This window comes from Mustela putorius, unplaced genomic scaffold (genome assembly GCF_011764305.1).
Source record: "Mustela putorius furo isolate JIRA1106 unplaced genomic scaffold, ASM1176430v1.1 tig00000905_pilon_pilon_pilon, whole genome shotgun sequence".
Lineage (NCBI taxonomy): Eukaryota > Metazoa > Chordata > Mammalia > Carnivora > Mustelidae > Mustela > Mustela putorius.
The window spans coordinates 5,551,486-5,572,387 of NW_025421511.1; the positions used below are offsets into that span (position 1 = coordinate 5,551,486).

General features: G+C 57.8%; 1 long non-coding RNA gene across 2 annotated transcripts; it reads right to left on the reverse strand.

Moving 5' to 3' along the window:
- Window positions 1-789: 789 nt before the first annotated feature.
- Window positions 790-19,208, reverse strand: LOC106007253. Of its 2 annotated transcripts, XR_006608442.1 has the most exons (4): window positions 18,647-19,207; window positions 10,937-17,917; window positions 5,926-10,345; window positions 790-5,314 (listed from the first exon to the last, which is right to left on the reverse strand). It is a non-coding gene; the product is annotated as an uncharacterized LOC106007253 (long non-coding RNA). The 2 variants fall into 2 exon arrangements; XR_006608443.1 differs by having other exon boundaries at window positions 5,926-17,917; window positions 18,647-19,208.
- Window positions 19,209-20,902: the final 1,694 nt, after the last annotated feature.

The following is a 20,902-nucleotide window of genomic DNA, read 5'->3' on the forward strand; positions in this document are numbered from 1 at the left end:
GAGGACGCATCCAGGATTTGCAAGGCCAGGATGAAGGAAAGGGGCACGGATGTGAGCCCGGGGCCAGCGCCGACTTTCACCACCGAGCTCCGCCGGGGCGGACAGCGAACGTTGACTCCATGAGACCAGCCTCACTCAGAACCGCACGGTATTTCTTAGGCAACTTCAGTCATTCAAGCACAATTCATTACGCAAGAAGATCGTTTGTTCCCACAGCCGCTGTGAATTATCTCAATCTTGGTGGCTTAAAACAATAGAAACTTAATCCCTCTCTGTTCTGGAGGCCAGATGTCAAAAATCAGGGTGCCAGGGGACTGCTTGCCTCTGAGGCTCTAGGAGGGACCCTTCCGCGTCTCCTCCAGCTTCTGAGGGCCCCTGTACTCCAGGCTCCGTCTGTCTGCACAGCACCTTGTCAGTCTGTCTTCTCTGTCCCTCTTCAGGGCACTCACCAGGTTTAGGACCCCCTGTGATTACTATGACCTTAGCACAATCCGTAATCATATCTGCAAAGACTTTATTTCCAAATGAGGTCACATTATTTGGGACCACGGGACCTGAATGCGGTGGGGGTGGGGGGTGCAGCCATTCGGCCCAGTGCAGGGACCAAGAGGATAAAATAATAATCCAAAAGCTCACAGACCCCCAAGTCAATGCAGTTTTCATACACAATTTAAAATGTCTGCTGTGACCATGTTCAAGAAGAAAAGATTCTAAGATGGGGAATCTCATCAGAGAATGGGACTTTTTTAGAGAATATCATAGACACTTCTTGTCATTTACTCCTTATTCTTCTGAAATACTTTATTTTTTAGATTTGGCTTTAGGTTCACAGAGAAATTCAGAGTACAGAGCATTCCCATGTGCCCCTGCCCCTCCACACACAGCCTCCGCCACCACCAGCACCCCCGCGAGACGGTGCCCTTGTCACCACCGATGAGCCCGTCGTCATCCCCCAGGGCCCGCTGTCTACACCAGGGACACCCTTGGTGTCGAACACTGTGCATTTGCGCAAACGTGTGATCACAGGTACCCCTCGTTGTGGTGTCACCCAGAACAATCTCACTGCCCGAAACCCCCGGTGCCACCTGCTTGTCCCTCCTCCCTGACCTCCAACCGCCGCCAGATGATCTTGTCCCATCTCTGCAGTTTTGCCTTTCCCAGGATGTCCGAGCTGGAATCACACAGGAGGTTCTTTACGTCTGTGACTTTATGACACGGATTGCAGGTTCCGCCGTGTCTTCTCGAAGCCTGATGGCTCGTTCTAGGGCTGAATGATGTTCCATTTCCAGAGGGACCACAGCTCACCCAGCACCCACTGGTGGACGTCTTGGTGACTTCTGAGTTGTGGCAATTGTGAATGAGGCTGTGGTAAGCATCCGTGTGCAGCCTCTTCCATGAACATAAATCTGCAACTCATGAAACCCATTTTCATGGGTTTTCAACTCATCAGCACCACTGCTGATCCCACGGGAAGAGCGCATTTCCTTTTGCGAGAAAACACCAAACTGTCCTCCGAGGTGTCTGCTCCACTCTGCACCCGCCAGCCGCGAGCGGGGTCTCCCTCCGACCCGCATCCTCTCCAGCACGCGGTGTGGCCGGCCCTCCGGCGTGGGCCGTTCTCACAGGCGTGCGGTGTGTCTCACTAACATTTCCTCAATGACGCGTGACGTGGGGCATCACGTGCCGTCTGTTGTTCTCTTTGGGGAAGTGTCTGAGGCTTCTGCCCATTTCTTAATCAGGTTTTGATCATTTTGTTGTTGAGTTTTAAGAGTTTTTTATATATTTTAGATAACACAAATGTCTTGCGCAAATATTTGCCTCCAACTGTGACCTTCTGCCCAACCTCTTCAGCTGTTCTTCCCGGAGCAGTTCTCCGTTGTCACGAAATCCAGCGATTATTCCCGTCACGGATCATATGTTTGATGCGAAGTCTAACGCCATCGTCATACCCAAAGTCATCTTGATTTTCTCCTGGAATTGATCTTTTTAAAGGATAAAAGGAAAATTCTAGAACTGACAGATACAACCAATGGTAAGAACTTAAGAGCTTCAGCGACTCGACAACATTCCCTCCTCCCCCACCACGGCCCACATGCCCACCAGTGTGTGGACTCTGCTCCCTCTTGTGCAGAAACCCCCGAGGTCACACAGGGTCAGGCGCGCTCTGCGAGCCGCCAGCCAGGAGGGCCCGCTCCTGCCTCCCGAGGCCCACGCTGACTCTGCCGTCGGTCAGAACCAGCCCGCGTGGGAGGCTGTCCTCAAGCACCTCAGACTCGGCAGGACAAAGCCGGGCCCAGGCTCTCCATGTTTCCCGCCACCAGTGTCCCCTGCCCCTGGGGGGCCGAGCCGTCAGCCCTGCCCACCGTCCTCCGCCCCCTCGTCCCGAGCGTCAGCCCTGCTGGTCCCCCTGCCCCTGCCACCTCCTTCCCGTGCAGCATCACGGTGTCAGAGCACCGGGCCGCCCCCACCCTCTCTGCCACCGCCTCTGCCCACGGGCTCAGGATCACGGCCAGACCTTCTCCAACCCTGGTCGTGCCTAGCTGTGCCCTGCGGAGCCACCCTGGTCCCACACAGCACCCCGCCTGGCCCCAGGGCCTCCGCTGGGTCACCTCCCGCAACATCTGCCTGTCTCCTGGGGAACCCTCAGCTCCCCCTCGAACACCAGTTCCCCAGACACCTCTTCTGACCCCCGAGTTACGTTAGGGCTCTCCGTTCACAACCCCAAAAGCCACGTTTCTTTCCTCCAGAGCCCTGTATCGGCCGGTAACCACACGTTCCTTGTGGCAACCACCTGCTCATCCGTCTCACGGCCCACACCGTGGCCACGCCACGGGACTAGAGACACATTTCAAGAACCGTCCACTTCCCGGGTGAACAAGCCCAACAGAGCCATTAACGTGCCCGCATCTGCGTTAACAAGAAACCGAGAATGACAAAACCGAGAGTCCTCCCAAACTTCAAAGCAACTGGATTGTCTGGTATTCGGGCGTTACTCCATGTCTCTGTAATGGAGCCCAAAGTTTTTCCATATTTTGCAGATCAAAACATAGCCTAGGAAGCCTGGCAGGAGGCCCGAGCTGTATCACATGTGCTTTCTGCCTGGTGTGACCTCCACTGTGACCCTCAGTGAGATGGGGGGTGTTGGGAGCCACAGGCCAGAGCCACGGAAACACAGAGCCCACGGACTGAGTGGGGACAAGCTCCTCTGTGACTCACAAGGCTCTTCTGGTCCAGTGACAGGACAGACGTTGTGCCAGCAGGGAGGAAACCCCCGGGAGATACGAAGACCCGGGCATGCGGAGGGAAAGCTAAGACTGAGGTCCCTCGGGCTGTACGGGCAACCGTGCATTTCCACGTCTCCGCTCCCTTCCAGAGGAGCGTGAGCAACGCACAGAACTGCTGGGTCACTGCGGTGCAGACCTGAAGCCCACAGAACACGGTGTGTCCACTCTATTGGTATTTTTAAGATTACAGTGTGGCCCTTCATGCGATCTCCATGCTTCAGTTTAAACCTATGAGAACTGCCCATCTGCGCGGGTCAAAACCACCCACCTGCCGTTTTTGTACACTGACCATACCTGGGGCCAAAGGCTTGTGTAGACACAGAAGTGGGTTCAGAACCACCCCCGAGCTCAACTGAAATAGTGCCTTGCATGGGGGAGGAACGCAAGAAGCGCCTTTTTTTACCCTGTAGATTCTATTTACAGGTTTCTATTTACAGACGCGGCCCTCCATTAATGGAAGTTTATCTCGACGGTGTCATTAAGTAATCTCGAGGAGGTTAGCGCCGCTGAGATCTGGCCACAGCGCCTGGGGCGGGCATCAAGGGCACGGGCTCCAGGCCTGGCCGCTAAGTTCGCTAATCTGCTGTCAAAGCTTCGTGACCCAGGCAGAATCTGTCCGACCGCCCCGGGGTTTGGCTTCCCCATCTGTAAAGCGAGAGTCTGGGTGACATGATCCTGGTTTAAGCCCCCATATGCTATGATTTCAATCCGGAACGCTCAGGCCCAGGGAAGGGAGTGTTACCGCACCGGGACAGGGTCACCAGCTGCCGGGCGCAGGACAGGATCCAGGAAACAGGCACCAGAGCCGCGGCCGGCCGCGCCAAGAGGATTCCATTCTGAAAGCCCTTAATGGCTTCGAGATTACGGACCATGCAGCCCAGCCATGTGCCTGAAAGAATGGTGGTTGTAATAAAATAAGAAAAGACGGAGGGCACGCGAGTCCATGAGGCTGGCAGGGCGGGCCCTGCCCTTGCGAGCAGGAGACAAGCCAAGTGCCCCTGGGCTCCGGTGGGCAGGGGGAGGGGGCTGCTGATAGGAAGCCGGCCAGCCCCCCGCGGACTCTCAGCACTGGACGGAACAAGTGGCAATCGCCTGCCCGGTCCTCTGGCTTCGCCCCACGCGTGCAGAGATCAAAGACCACACAGACTTAAAAAAACAAAGAACTGTCCAGCCTTACATGGCTATGCAGGGAGTTTGAGCTAGAATTTAGAGAGCTTGGTGTCTAGCCCCTCTCCCTTTAGCCTTGAGGGAGAAGCGGTTCCCAGGTCAAGGTCAAGGTGAAGGCCATTGTCCAGTTCAGCACAGGATGGTGGCCAAACCCCAGGGTGAGTGATGGGGTCGTTTGCAGGCGGGTCAGGTCAGCTGACAGGCTCACAGCAGAGGCTCTAGGGCCGAAGTCTTCAGTCCACAGGAGTCAGGAACAGCCACTAGAATCCAGTGTCTTCCCTGGCATTTCTGGTCCCAGCCATGGGGTCTGCCTGAGTCTCGCACTTCAGAGGTGCTGTAGGGGGGCAGGGGGCTTGGGGGATAAGATCCGGGCCTTTGCACAAGGCATGGAAACATCTCCCCAGGGGCGGGAGATCTGGACTTGAGATCAAGAGTCTGCTGGTGTTGGTTTTCCTCCGTCTTCCGCCGCTGGCCCACGAAACCTTTAAGACCTGCCGTTAACAGCTGTCCCCAGTTGTCCCAGCACAACAAGATCACGGCTTTGGCAGCCCACGTGAAGATGTGGGATGAAGGAATTTTCTTCTCAGGGTTAAACGAAGGTCAAGACAGCACTGACCCAGACAGAAGCTCTGCAACGCGCCCTGGCTTCACACGAGGCCGGCCCAGCTACCGAGGCCCGGCTCTCCCGCACTCTCAGGCACTGGGTCCTCACCACTCCCCGACTCTCCGGCTCCGTTTGGTGCAGTGGAACTTGCCATCAGGGGCCTCTCGTGCCGAGGGGTCCCCAGCACGTGCACCTGCTCCCGGCAAGTCTGTCTGGGTTCACCGCCGTCGTGCCAAGCTGCTCATTCATCCACGGCAAACTGACCAGAAGAACCAGATAAGAACAGCAAATAAATGGCCATATATTTGGTACAGGACTGACGGTCAAAGCTTGCACCCCAAAGACTGACATCGATGAGCTCTGTGACATTGGCTGACACAGGAGTGCAGATTCCTAACCCACTAAAGTCAGGGAGAGCAGAGCTTTCAAACAAATGAGTCACTAAGATCTGTCTCACCTCCCAGTGTCCGTGGCTCTGCGGGAATGCAGGGCCCATACAACTTAGGATCCAAACTGGGACCTATTAACAAATACCCTGGGGTCAGAGGCAGGTACCTACTGTCACCCCAGGAGGGTAGTTTCCAGATGCCTGACCATGCAGCAGGGGGAGCTGGTGAAACCCAACCTCTGGGGTGTCTGTGAATCAGGACACTGAGTAAAGACCCCCCCTTCTGGAAGGCAGGTGGCCATCAGGCCATCACTGAGGCCTGAACAGAACCACAGGAATGGCTGCCCTGGTCTAGACCTCCAGCCTTGGATGGAGCTCCAGCACCAGCTGGTCCGGCCATCCAGCTCACGGACGGCAGGTCCGGGGGCTTCCCGGGCCCCACAATACCAGGGACCAGTTCCTACGATCCATCTCTCACATACCCTGTCCATCTGCATCCGACCGGTTCTCTTCCTCCGCAAGACTCGGTCCCACATCCCAGCTGTGCCCCCGCAGGAGAATCATCCAAGAACAGGACGGCCTTGTCCCTGTGCACTTTGAGGGACAGTGACCCAGGAGCCACGAGGCACAGACATAAGACACGGAAGGGGAAGGCTTTCTCTCGGTGGCACTGCTCTTCTGTCTCCAAAACACGGTATTTTTGCTGAGTTCATGTCATTCAGCCTCTTTTCCCCTTGGGCTCTGTACGTTGTTCTCTCTTGTAAACTACAGGCGGCTTCCCTCGGGTCACGTCACGAAACTCGGGCCTCCGACTGTCACTCTTCTCAAAAAGCATTTCTCCTATGAGGACAGAACTTCCTCACTTACGGAAGACTCTGCGGGGGGAAACACACATGCTACACCAGCGACAAAGCATCCTGCTAATGGACGGGCTATTTAGATAAAATTCTCCACGCGGCCCGTTGGGCATAAAACTGCAGATCCCAGTGCCTAAGGCCCTAGGGCGCTGCGTTACTCATAACTTACTCATAACATGACCTGTTACATTTGGGAGTAATTTTAGAAAACTGGGCAATGTCTGAATGTGTACATAAACAAGTTGTTCCGATTCCAGCCCGGGAGAGGCAGAAATTAGTCTCCTTCTCTTTGTAGAGTTCACCGTTCTCCCTGGGCCTGGCGTAGAATAGACAGCCAGTAAGTATTCTTTGACTTGGTTGTTGAAAAGGAAGGAAAGAGGTAAGACGTGTGGTCAAGTCAGGAACGGAACCTGCTTTAAAACTATGAAAAGTACAAATAGAAAGATCAGCCATGAACTGTTTGGACATACAAATGAAATGGTATAAAGTATCCAAAACTAACCATAAATCAGTATTTATTATCCTTGGACTCAAATCATCCCAGCTCCTGAATTCCACATTACATGTTGTTTTTAATTATCCGAGATTATCAAGTCTCATTCCGTCGCTCTAAACCTCCTCGGGCTCTTGGGTCAGATCCGCCCAGGGCCCCGGCACCCTCAAACATTACTGATGCCCAAACGGCTTTTATTCGTGTAGGTCATACCTACCTGTGCTTGCCACACTAGAAATTTAAGCCAGAACGTTTTTACAATGCGTATTTATGGATTCATTACAAAGTAACAAAAATGAAAGACCTGTTCAATGTTAACACAAACAACATGTCTGTGAAAAATAACGACATTTCTGGAAACAAGAAAACAGCTACAGAGGCAAGCGTCCACATTTTTGCAAACCTCCGCGACGCCCGGCTCAAGGAAAGACGGTGGGCGCGTGGGCCGCACGCGGCTGTGGCGGTCCAAGCTCTGGCTGCGTGGGGAGGAAAGCCAGCGGGGAGCCGTGGACTGGCCCCCGCACGCCCAGCCCCACGGCGACATCCCGAGGGTGAGCCACGACCCCGATTTCAGAATCCGAAGCCACGCCAGCAGCGCTCTCATCGGGCCACGGTGCGCCCGGGGGCTCTCGCCCACACGTGGCCGGGTCCTCCCCCCGCCGGAGCCTGGAACGTCACACACGGGACTGTGCAAACCGTCCAATTCCACCCCCGGCCGCATCACTGAAACGATCACTGATCTCACGAGTATTATGAAAATGGTTTTGACCCCTCGCCTCCCGAAGAGCTATCGGAGGTCTCCTGGGGACCCCAGGTCACACTTCGAGCCGCGCTGGGCAGCCTCCTGGGAAGCTTCGACCCTTCCCGGCCCTGGGAACCTTGCGGAAGGGAGACTGTGACCGGCAGCCACTAGGTGGTGCCGCGAGCCACCGGAACTGTCCTTGTCCTGCTAAGGGGAAAATCCATCAATACCCGGAACTGGAGAAGAAATCCAAATCCGCTTTATAAGACAGAGGGAAAAATTAGAAACACGTTTAAGTAATTGTGTTGCCAGCCATCTTTTGCAATTTTGGAAAAAAGATTATATTAACCCCAACTGGGCTCCATCTCGTCACAGTCGCAGTATCTAACCGAGACGCATCCGTGTAAGACGTCGAGTGGAGTAACGGCAGGTTAGTCACTTGTAACAGCTCCTACACCGAAAATACGTTTGGGAATATACGAAGGCACATGTATGCTGTGTATACACTGCGACAGTTAACTGTAATGTGTCAGTTTGGCCGTCCCGTGGTACCCAGATGCTTGATCAAACAGCAGTGTAGACGTTGCTGTGAAGGTGTTTTCTGGACAGGATTAACACTGAAATCCCTAGACTTGGAGTTAAGCAGATGAACCTGCCCGGTGTGGGTGGGCCTCGTCCCATCAGGTGAAGGCACTGAGAGAACAAAGACCGGCGCCCTCAGAAGGAATTCTGCCAGTGGCACCTGCAGATTCAAACGGCAGCTTCTCTCTGGGGCTCCAGCCTGCCGCCCACCCTACAGATTTTGAACTTGCCAAACCCCTACAACTGTGGGAGAAGTTCCTAACAACTCTCTCTCCAGGCCTGGTTTTCACGCTTGATCTTGTGTTTCACCTCCTGCTGGTTCTGGAACTCCCCCCCCCCCCAACACACACACACACACTGAAAACTGATGAGGAGTCCCATAAGCAATACCAGCCTGGAACAGAAAGGAATAAGAAGTCCTACAAGGTGAACCTGGAACCAGTTTCCTTGAACAGCTTTGATTTGACGGGCTCACCTCGGGGGCAGAAATTAAACTCCCACGGCTGAGGAAGGTGGGGGCCGGGTGGGCGACCTCCCCACCGCCAACCAGAGGGGTGCAGCTCGGGCTGGGAGCAGAGCTGGGGGCGAACCATCAGCACCATCCAGGGAAGACTAAGGCTCGAGCTTGGCGCCCGGGCGCCCCCGGAGTAAAGGCCCACCCACCAGACGCCATGAACCCTAATAATGTCCATGAACCCTGGAAACGGAACCCGATGGGCAGGAAAGAGTTTTCCCTCCAGGGGATCTTCCAGACACAATTCTAGGCTGTCGTCAAAGAGAAGGAACGACCCGTGGAAACGGCCCCTGCGCCCCTGCGTAAGGAACAAAGGACCGGAGAGCAGGTTCACAGAGACCTCCGTCACCGCCCACCCGACGAAACACGTCGCCATCATGCGTCCAGCGCCACCGTCGGGGAAACCCGGATTGCACGGCAAGGAAAGCCCCGCAGACCCACTGCAGGGCTGTGACGGCAAAGGCAGGAGGAAGAACCTGGAGCCCTCCTGCACCCCTGCTGGTGGGCGTTCCAGCGACGGCCGCACGTCAGGGAACGGCAGGTCCTGTGCACGGGAAGCCCAGAGCAGTGCCCCGGCTCCACTCCCAGGCACGCGCTCCAGAAAGACAGAAGCAGGCGTCCACGCGAAACCAGTGCAGGAACACCCCAGCAGCACGGCACGCGGCACCCACGGCAACTCCACTGTCCCGCCAGCTGGCAGCAGGCACCGTGAAGTGCGGGGTGTCCGCCGGGAAGACCACACGCTGGGCAGCGCCACTCAGTGAGATGTCCGCGGGAGAGGCTGAGGGTGCCTCATGGCCGGGGGGCTGAGGGACAGTGGGCCGGGAGTGCTGGTGGGGACGGGGCTGCTTTTGGGGGTGACGAGGACGTGCTACAAGGGACCCTGTGATGGGGGCCCAGCCACGGTGCCGCAAATCAGGGAACCCTATGCTCTGAACAGGTGAACGTACGGTGTGTGAGTTAGAGCTCCATGAAGCCCTCCCAGAGCTCAAATACGTGCTGCCCCGTTGAAATAAATAGAGGACATTCCCAACAGTGCCTAAGGAAACAGGACGCCATAAATAGGTACAGATCGGATTTTTAAAGTAAGTAAACAGAGCTTTTAGAAACAAAAGTGAAATAACCAAAATCAACCACAAAATGCAGGGATTTAACTGCCGATTTTGGCACAACGCAAGATCCAGAATATAAATCAGAATTCATGATCCAGAGACAAAAATTACTAAGAATATAGAGAAAGACGTAAGAGCTACAAAAGGCAGAGAGTAAGACATTCTAAAATATGCTTTATTAGAGACTGTCACAGAGCCAAAACATAAAAGGACAATGAAATATTTCCAGAAAGGATGAAAAATACCAAATCCACAGATTCCACAATCCTAGCAAATTCCAAGCAGAAGATGCACAAAGAAATGCACACCTAAATGATCGCACAAAGAAAAAGAAATCTGGAAAGCAAAGAAAGAGAGAAAACCTCGCTAAGAAGGCAGAAAGGAGTCTGGGCAGGGGGCAGCACAGTCCCCTGGCCACCCCAGAGCAGTGGCACAGAGGTTTCCGCCCCACTGGGACCGTCTCTGATACACAGACAGCATCTCTCCCCAGATCGAAGGCAAAGTTGTTGGTTTTTCAACAAGCAGAAACCCGGAGACTCTGCCACCAGCAGAAAGCACTAATGGGTGTGATTCGGACAGGAAAGTGACTCCAGGGGGGCAACCTGCAAGAGAAAAAAAAATAAACAAAGAAATTCACGAATGACCCCAATTTTATAGAAATGTCACTTCATAAAATTCATGGAAAATTGGTTTTATTTGGGGTGAACTTTTTTTAAGACTTCTGTGATGTCCTAAGAAGCTACTGATCACGGGTTACGGCCCACCGCGCTGGAATCCCTCATCTGCAGGACTTAGTTATTTTGGGGAAAGAGGAGATGTGCACAGACTGACGGGTTTTACTTGGGGCCAAATCCAAACATGGTTTTTTTGCACACAGCCCTCAGTCAAAACGGCATCTACAGTTTTAAAGGGTCATAAAAACAAAACCGAACATAAACAAAGAAAAACCCATGGTCTCCCCAAACCTAAAATATTGACTATGTGGCCCTTTCCAGAAAGAGTTTGCTGACTGCTGGTTTCAATTATCTAAATTACCTGGTATTTGGCAGGGGGGGGTATTTCTTTTCTTCTCTGTCGTTGATGCAAAAACATGTTCAATTAAAAGAACTGTTTGTTTCTCAACTAAAAGCGCCTGTTTTCTCAGGCACAGACTCTGCGCTCTCTGTGGGAGTGTGTGGGAGGGGCTGACTCACGGATTCCACCCTAGGAGCCGAGGGGGGACGTGCCGTCCTTCCTCTGCGGACACGGTCATCGGGCACTTCCGAGAGGCTCCGGCTGCCGTGCTCCCCACCAGCGGCCGCGCTCCACACAGCAAGGGAGCTTCTCGGCACATGGAGCTCGGACGGCGGGGCACAACTGCCGGTGCGTGGGAACGTGTTCCCGACAACTTCAAGTGCAAGTGCTTAGAGATCAGGATTCGTAGGATGCTCAGAATGTGACCTGAGAGTGCTCTGTGCACGCATGCACACGCACACATGCACATGCACATGCACACGCGCACACGCATGTACACAGATGCATGCGCACACACGTGCACGCGCACACGCTGTAAATTCACTGAGGAACACTCCATTCCCATGACACGTCAGCGTCCGTTTCTGGGGCCGCCACCAGGCTTTAGTGAAATCACAAGCGACCCCCCATTTCCATGACGCGTCACACACGCGTGTGCAGGCCCTGGCAGGGGAGAAAACAAGATCCTGAGTATTAACTCTTCTCTCCAGAACCTCGATTCGACTCACTGTTCCTTAGATTCGTGTAGCAAACGGTCTCGTGTCCAACTCCCCGACACGGATACTCCGCATGCAAATATACACAAATGTATGCAAATTTATGTAAATATATGGACACACACACACACACACACGGAAAACCTTCGCTTGGTTTAGCCGCACAACGAGCTCAGACAAGCCCGCAGACCACACCACTAGCCTGCCTCCTTCACACAGCACTAGCACCGTGCGCGCCGCAGTCCAGGGGCCGTGTCCCCGCTCGGTGATTCCTGCGGCAAAGGGAAAAGCTGGCTTCTTCCCTCGATTCTTCCAGCAGCAAAATACAGTTGAAACAGTCAAGCCGTGGCGCCGGTGCCACCCCAAACAGGACGTCCGTTTTATCTCCACGCTCACGTCAAGGCAATGGCGTCAAAACCCGCGGGTCTTCCTGCTAAAGGCCGCCCGGGACGCCCGTAGGATAAAACTAACCCAAGAGTTGGCCGGAGCCTGTGTCCGTGCCCAGACTGGGAGCCGGCGTCCCGGGGCCAAGCCCCACAGCTCGCCGCCCCACCTCAGCCTGGCTCAGCCTCCAGGAGAGCGAGGGGCCCGGCCAGCTGCCCAGAGAGCCTCGCGCTCTGACAACCGCCCCCCACCCAGGCTCCCGCCGTGCCTCTCCCGGGAGGGCTCGGGCACACGCCCTGCTGGGTACCGGCCCTCCCGGTTCAGTGTCAACCACACGGCGGAAGGGTCAGCGTCGAAGCCGCGATGGCTGTGAGGGAAAAGCCTGCGGCATGAGGACTGCAGGACAGGGGACCCGGATCTAGGCTGGCCTCGAAACGCCCTCCGAGGGGCCACAGCGAGACACAACCCACGATTGTCCACACGAACCAGCTGCCACGGTTGGTGACCCGGGCTGTGCTGGGGACAGACAGGTAAGGCGCCCAGGAGCCTCCAGGGCAGGGTGTGAACGAGACGCAGGCCTGTCGTCCTCGACACTCGGTGACACTGGCTGCGGGAAGTGACGTTCTGTGCAGGCGTCCCCTCCGGCGGGTTTGTTACGTCGCCCGCACCGGGTGGAAGTTTTCTGGACTGTTTCTAATAACCGGAGGCGGACAGCTGGGCTCTTCCAAAAGGAATCCACTTACGTCACCCACGAGAATGACTTCCAACCCCTCCTCACAGGCACACACAGGGGCCCTCGCGTGTTAGGTCATTATCACAAACACGTGTCGCCCCAGGACTTGGGTCACCCGTCCGGGACATGCATCACCTTTGAAAAGAAGCGCACATTTCCGTGCCTGCGTTGACAAGCACTTGTCGCACGACGCTATTTAAAATAACGTGACATGTATGGAAAAGAATTCTGAAATACATGACATGTGCTGGTTTACTCTACAGTGGCTGTAACGTCATTTCAAATATTTTGCTGTTTACCTAACTCCATGTCCCCAGTGTCACCGTCCGTCCCCAGAGTGTAATGTTCCATGTTGTCCAGCAGATGGTGGTAGTGCAGGAGGACAGCCCGCCGTGGGCCACGCGGTCCTCGCCATTCTGGGGCGACCCTGGGGTCACAGGGCCCTGCTGAGCACGGCATCCTGCCCGCCCGTCCTGCCGTGAGAATCCAGACCCCAAAGCTGGCACTGATGGCCTCAGGGTCACCTGGACCATGACAGAAACAGGAGAAGACAAAACCTCTCTCACGACGGCTTCAAGTCAGGGGCGGGGCCCGATGTGCGCGTGTGCACAGACACGGCCGCGGCACTCCGAAGCAAGAAGCAGGAGAGCAGCCCTGACGAAGCCTCGGCGGCGGCGTGGGACGGGGCGGGCCGCGTGGCCGAGCTCCGCTGGCCTGGGTCCCTGGGTCTCTCTGCAGCCGCTGGCCTGGGTCCCTGGGCCGCTCTGCAGCCGCTGCCACCCCGTCCTCTGTCTGCCTCCGTGGGTTTGCGTGTCAAGGTGACTGGGCTGCAGGATGCCCAGATGAAACACGATCGCGGAAGGGCTGAGGGCGTTTCCCTACGGGCCCAGCACTGAGTCAGAGATGAGTGAGGACCGTCGCTGGCGCGGGTGGGACGCACGCCGTCCTCGGGGCCCTTCTGCTCGACAGGATCACACATCTTCTGCCAACAGACGCCTGCTTCTGGGGCCTTCGACCCTCACGCCCGGCCTCGGGCCTCCAGCCTGCAGGACAGGATCCCTCGGCGTCCCAGCCCCATGACGTGGCCGCCAGCACCTCCTCAGAAACCGCTTTCTAGAAATAGAGGCTTCCTGCTGGTTCGGTGGCTCCGGGGAGCCTACAGCATACTGCATCCTCGCCGGCACACTGGGAGGCGTGCCGGAGCGCATCTCCGGGTCCGGGGAGGAGGGAGGACAGACGGACGCCGACGGCAAGCAGCGCAGGGGTCAGACCCCCATCACCCGGCCAGGGTGGGGTCTCTGCTGTGGCAGCAGCTGCTCCTCGACGGTTTGCACACCTGTGGTAAGGAACACACACTGCCTGCAGGCCAGGGTGCACACTGCGAGTGTGAGTGTGTGCACACGCATGTGCACACGTGACCGTCGTCCACCGTGCGTGCGTGTATGCACGTATGTGTGCACTGTCTGCTCTGTGCGTGTGCACGTGTGTCACCGTCCACTGTGCACGTGTGTGTGCGAGTGTGTGTGCACACGTGACAGTCATCTCCCCTCACATCCTGGGCTAAGCTCGGGTGGTTTTCATTCTTCCATTCCGGTTTGTAACTGTAATTCCTCCCAGCCTGGCTCACAATCTAAGGGGCATCAGGGCGGCCTCCCCTGACTCTCAGGCCCTGTCCTGTCCATCCTGCCCCCGCTCACTGCCCGGGGGGGGGTCTCACATCTGTGCACCCCCCCCAGCTGTGGCTCCGCATCTTCTCCGCTCTCCCAGGACACACACCCCACGTCTGCCGGAGTGACGGCCGTGACACCGCTGCACTGTCCCTCCCTTCCGAGAGCCTGCATCTCGGGTGCAGGAAAACCAAGCACGGGGGCCCTTGAACTGTGCCAGATAAACGATCAGTACCTAGACGGCGAGAGACGGCTAGAGACCAAGACAGAGGCAGACGGAGACAGACGGGGTGGGGACAGCCGCCCTGCAGGGCCGGGAATCAAAGCCCGCCGTGTCTCTAGTGACACATCACTCGTACCTGCAGCTCTTTGGAAAAAACACAGCGAGCAACATCAAAGAAAACGCTCTGTCAACATAAATGGTGGGGAACTAACAATAAATGTTCTTTTTCTCCAGTCCAGCGGCCTCCTTGAGCCGCCGAGGCCACGGTCTTCCCGTCTGTTCCTGGACAGCGGCCCGGCAGGAGGAGGGAACAGCGGGAGAGTCAGAGCAGGGCCGGCGGGGAGAAAGGGCCTTTGTCCGCGGACTTCCACACACACACACAGACAATGGACACTTGGCCTTCTGTGTCCCTGTTCCCAGGATGTACAGAGGGAATCTGTGACAGGCAAGACGGGGGGTGGAGAAAGCAGCTTGTGCTCAGAACACTGCCTGGGAACTCAGTGACATCACGTATGAAATCCTTCCAGGAAAAGGAAGCGAGGGCCGAACGGCCGGAGCACACACGGCGGACAAGCGGCTGCTGCCCAGGCCGCACCCATCCCCCGGAACACGCAGAGGCGGTGCGGTAGGCGGCCCGCCACCTCTCGGCGCTGCCTGCCTGCTGCTGGCCCCACGGCGGCGTCCAAGGAGCTGGCGGGGCTCTGCCGCCAGACGGGAACTATGGAAACCAGGCCTGTGTGCTCATTCTGGCCCCGCAGGGGCCCCGGTCCCGTGGGGGGTAGTGGGGGCTGGGCACCGCTCAGCACACTGCACACTTCCTCTCCAACACGGTCGGACAGACGGACGCACGGGAACACTGACTCTAGAGCCACACGGGGGACGCCCTCAGGCTGTAAGTCAGACGGTTACCCCTCGAATCAGAAAAACCACCTGGCATTTTGAGGAGTAAAAACGTTTTCTAAACAGCAACAACCCCTGGGGCAGCTCTTGACGGAAGGAGAACCGAGGTCTTCCCTTCTCAGTCCTGGGGCTCAGGCGGGGATGAGGAGGCGGGAGCACTCCCGGGAGGACGGGCTCCGGGCTGGACGCCGGAGAAGCTGCCGATGGCAGCCACGAGTGTCCTGCCCCGACCTGCGTCCACACGGGCCGGCACAGCCGTGGCCCGAGCACACCACAGACCCTGGATCAGACCTCACTGCTTCCTGGTGCAGGGCCCGTCCTCACTCACAGAATCGGCGGGCTCCCGGGTGCGTCTGGCCTCAGAGCCGGGCAGGGCACCATCCCGGCTGCGGGGCGGGGGCTGCTCCTTCCCCACGGCTAGCTCGGGGAGGCGAGTCCCTCAACAGGACGGCGAAGGAGCGGTCGCTGCGAAGGGCATTGTGTGTCGCAGGCAGCGGCCGCGGGAGCCACACGAAGCACCAGGGGCGGCTCTTTCTTAAACGTGTAGAGACGGTGAGAAAAGACGGAGATCGATTAAACACACCCCGAACACGTCTGTGTGTCTGCGCGCCTCGGGACACACCCAGGGACACATGGGTGGAATCCAGAGGCTCCTCCGGGCCGAGCGGCTCCAGCGGGGCGGAGCAGGAACTCCGAGCCCTGGGGTGCGGTCACCCCGTGCCCCTCGGCGAGCGTGGCCGCTGAGCACAGACGTGGACAAACAGGCTGAGGGGAGAGAAGCCCCGCACGAAGACGGGGCGCACGCGTCCGACGCAGCTGGGTGTGGGGCGGGTTGTCCTACAAACCCACGGGGAGCCTGCTGGCTAAAGTCGAGTGCTCTAAGGGCGCGAACGCTTCCTACAGATCGCCCTGATGATCTCACCCGCGTGTGGAATGTCACAAGCCAAACAAACATGCAAAGGAGAACAGAGAGAGAGACAAACGGAGAAACAGACCCTTAACCGCAGAGAGCACCCTGCTGGTCCCCAGAGGGGACGGGGCGGGGGCACAGTGGAAACGGGTGGGGAGGAAGGCGCGCGCCGGGATGAAAAATAAAATAAAATAACTGCAAATAAATAACAATTGCCCTGAAAGGAACACTGATTGGGAGGTACACAAGGGCTAGAACGCGCACGTGTCGGGACGCGTCTGATGGTGCAGAGCGCTCCCCGGGGCCGCGCACGGGTCCTCCGAGACCAGCCTCCGCGCTCTCGTGCGGGCAGTGGGGCTCACACCGCGCTCCCTGCAGGGCTCTCACCCGGGCCCGGGGGTCTCCCAGCCCCCTCCCCCCCGACGGAGAAGCCGGGCCCAGGGCAAGGGAAGCCGGGCTGGCTCGGGGAGGACAGCCCAGCAGACAAGCCCGCGCTGACGGGCGGGAGGGGATAAACGCACAGTGAGCTCTAGCTGCGCGCGGATAAGATCCATCAACGAACCCAAAGCCTTCCCGTGAGGAGACGCAGCCCGATGCAGGCGGAGGGAGTGGGCTGCTGTCAGAGGCCTCCTGAGGGAGGGATGGAGGCCAGGAGCCCCGGGGAGCCCAGGGGGCAGAGGCCCAGACAGAGGCGATCCCAGGGTCAGTGCTGTGTGGGGAGCAGCGAGGCAGCCAGAATGCCTGGAAAAGAGGAGGAAAGGCAGGAGGGAGGCGCAGAGGGCTGGTGGGGGCTGGACGTGGAGCCCCTGGGCCAGGGCCTGCGCTCCAGGCAAGGGTGTGGGCATGCTACCGGGGACTCTGAGGGGACGGTGAGTGGCCCTCCCTGGAAGGGCGTCCCTCAGACAGGCGCTCAGTGTGACGACAGCAGAGGGCGAGGTGGACCCTCTCCGGGGATGTCTGAAGTCCGTGCCGGCCCGCCTTCCCACGCAGCACCGCGGAGGCTCTAGGACAGCAGGGGAGCTGGTCGGGGGCGGGCAGGGCACTGCAACCCCGCACGAAGGCCGCCAGAGGCCTGAACACCAAGCCAGGCCACCTCTGTGGGGCCCGGCCGGGTGCCCCGTGCATCGCAGGGTCGGGAGGTGCCCCTGGGGTGTGCACACGGCCTGCCCGGAGAGGGGGCGGTGGGGGTGACGAGTGTGTCCCAGGCTCGAGGACCGTGGCGCGGCCGTCATGCTGACTGGCCTCAGACACGCTTACTCAGCCCCTGAGTAATAACCACAGGAAGCGGAAACTTCTAGTTCACCCGCTCCCCGGGGCGTTGCTGAGTGTAGAGAATCGGCATTACTGACGCCCAGACGCACGCGCCCTTGGGGGTAGGAGCAGCAGGTCCGTGGCCGCCGGGCCACTTCCTGGGAAGGAGACCACCCCTCTTGGTGACGCAGGGGTTCCCTCTCTGTCTACCAGACGCCGGTCAAGGGGTGCTGTGGGCTGCTGGTGGGGTTCAGGGCAGCGTCCCCACACCCAGAACAGACCTGGCCCTCACGAAGTGCCCCATCTTGCTGAATCCAACAGCTGGTCACCACGTGGTCACGGTCTCGAGGCCCTCGGGTGGAGAGTCCGCCCGGGTCTGTTGGAACAAAGGCCACTCAGCTGGGGGCCTGCATCCGAGCTCGGGCTCTCTCACGCCTGGAGGGCAGGGCGGGTCCAGGCGTGTGCAGGTGGGCGGGCTGTCCTGGGCAGGTGGGCTGCGGGGGCTCCCCCGGGAAAGGGCCACTTTCTTAATCTCAGAAGTCAGGTGGCCCTGAAGGGGCCTTGCCATGTGAGTGTCCCCTTGGGGACCGGCCAACCCTACGACACGTCTGTGAGGTGTGAACGCGACCCTGTGCGTGAGCTGCCCGGTGTGGCATCTGCTGTGGCCGCTCAGCCCGCGGAAGCTGTTTGTTCCCACAGCCGAGTGACAGGGCTGGGCGCTCCGCAGGGTCTCGGTGGTTTGCTCCGCAGGGACAGCCCGGATGAAACATGTCGTGGGGGGGGGCAGGGATCACCTCAGCTGCAGCTCCCGAGTTCATGCAACTGGCTCGTGCCCCCTTTTATCCCAGAATGATGTCGCCTGCCTTTAAGGCTGCCCACAACATGAGAAAATCGCGCGAGTCCCACCGAAGCCGACGGAAGGGAAGGGCGTGAAGCCGGCGGTGAGAGCCAAGCGAGCGCGGACAGGCCCGTGGACCGCACGCTCTCCAGCTCGGGAGGGCCAGGTCAGCCCCCGATGCCAGCCCGGGACTAGAACCCGTCACAGCGACGGCCGGATTTGGGGGATTCTTGGAGCGAAGACACAAATATCAACGTTGTCACTTACCAGTTCGCAAGAAGTCTGGCTGGGGAAGTGGGCTGCGGCTGCCCGGCGCTCTGATCAACCCCGCGCTCGCGCTGATGACGCAGCAGTCCCTGCTGGCCACGGGGCCTTAAATACTGCATCTGCTTTGCGGAACAACCTTTAAAAACAATTTAACAAAGAAAGAAAGAAAGAGAGAGAGAGAGGAAGGCAGGAAGAGGCAGATGACTGATACACACAGATCTCAAAACCATTGCGCCGCATGAAAAACCAGAAGGACAGAAAAAAGCAAATGCCGTGTGTTTCCATGTTTACGAAATTGATCTCTAGTGACAGAGGCAGGACGCTGACCGCCCAGGGCCAGGATGTGGGGTCAGGCAGCGAAGGAGTCGGGTGAGGTCCGCGGGGAAGCACTTGCTCTGTATTTTATACAGGAACTCAGGGTACCTGTATCTGGGTTCGTAGGTATTTTTTTTTTTTTGAAAGATTTTATTTATTTATTTGACAGAGAGATCACAAGTAGGCAGGGAGGCAGGCAGAGAGAGAGAGAGGAGGAAGCAGGCTCCCTGTTGAGCAGAGAGCCCGACGCGGGGCTCGATCCCAGGACCCTGAGATCATGACCTGAGCCAAAGGCAGCGGCTTAACCCACTGAGCCACCCAGGCGCCCCTGGGTTCGTAGGTATTTTGTCAGAAGTCATGGACCTGTACACTGACAATGAGGCTACGTGGTTGTGTGTAAATTGTATCCTGATAAAGTTGATCTAAAATAATACATGAACTGAAAACTCATGTCCACACAAAAACCTGCGCACTTTATTCATAGTTGCCAAAGCCTGGACCCAAACAAGGTGTCCTTCAGCGGGTGGTTGAGTCAACTGTGGTGTGTTCAGACCCTGGAATAGTGGTTAACCCTAAAAAGAAATGAGCCACCCAACCATGAAGACACGGGGAAACCTCCAATGTGCTTCACCCAGTGGAGGAAGCCAGTCTGAGGGCGACTTGCTCTGTGATTCCAACTCTGTGACCTGCTGGACAAGGCAGAACTACAGACACAGTAAACAGATGAGTGGCTTCCAGGGGATGACGATGGAGAGGGAGACTTGGGGGTGGGGGGGCTGGAGGGGGAGGGCTGGGGCTGGAGGGGGAGGGGGGCAGGGGGAGCACAGAGGGTTTAGGCGGTGACACTACTCTGTGTGACCCTGTCATGGCAGGTAGGAGTCCCCACACATTCGTGCAAACCCCTGAGTGTGCGACACCAACAGTGACCCTGACGTGCACTGAGGATGTGGGGGATGAGGACGTGTCCATGGGGGCTCATCAGTGGCGACGACGCCCCGACCAGAGGGGACGGAGGTGGGGGGGAGAGGAGGTGGGGGAGGCTGTGCGCGTCGGCCGGAGGGTTATGGGACTACCCGGGGCCGTGCTGCCTCCACCGCCGGAAGCCGCACAGACCGGACCTGCCGGCAAGGGTCCCTGCTGTGCTCAGGTACAGAAACTGCCTCTGATTCGCCAGCCCAAGGTCACTGGGTTGGACACTGCAGGCCTTGCTGAGTGTCTGGGCTCCCTCACTAGCATGTAAGCGGCTTATCATAAGGAGCTGGTTCTTAGTGCACCCCACTCATGGTGTGTGACAATCACAACCTCTCCAGGACGATCCAGCCGGAGCAGCACAGGCAGCGTCGCCACGACAGGTGCGGGACGAGAGGCAGCCCCGGAGACGTGTCCACAGCGAGCACAGCGCCACGGGGACCTGGGCTCTACGGGGACCGTCGCACATGCGGGACCCCCGCACGCAACGCGGCCGTGAGCACCGGCGATACCTGTGGTGTTTGTGAAAACCCAAACTCCAGGCTCCCCGGGGACAGCTTTAATGGAGCCTCTCATGTTGGGACCTAGGATTTTGCATTTTTTAGGAGTTCACAAAGGGCCTCTCCCGGACTCTGAGGTCTGAGAAGCCCCGACCCGGGGGTGCCTGCGGCAGGTTGTGCGCACAACTGACCCGTCAGCGCTCCGATGGCATTGTTGATGATACAGGTACGGAAATGTGACCGTTCATGGAGTCGGGCGTCCCACAGGTTCTAGTTATGGGACAGACCCGCCACTCAGAATGAACGCAGACGACGTCCTGCCTCGGTGCTTTTTCTACCTTTCCCAGCCAGCACCAGGGGACAGCTTCATGGAGTGTAATGACCCGCTGTCGGTGATCAGCGGTCAGTGCCGGATCCCTCCCCGAAACGCTCCAGTGACGGGCTTCTAGTGGGACCCCTTGGGACACGGCTG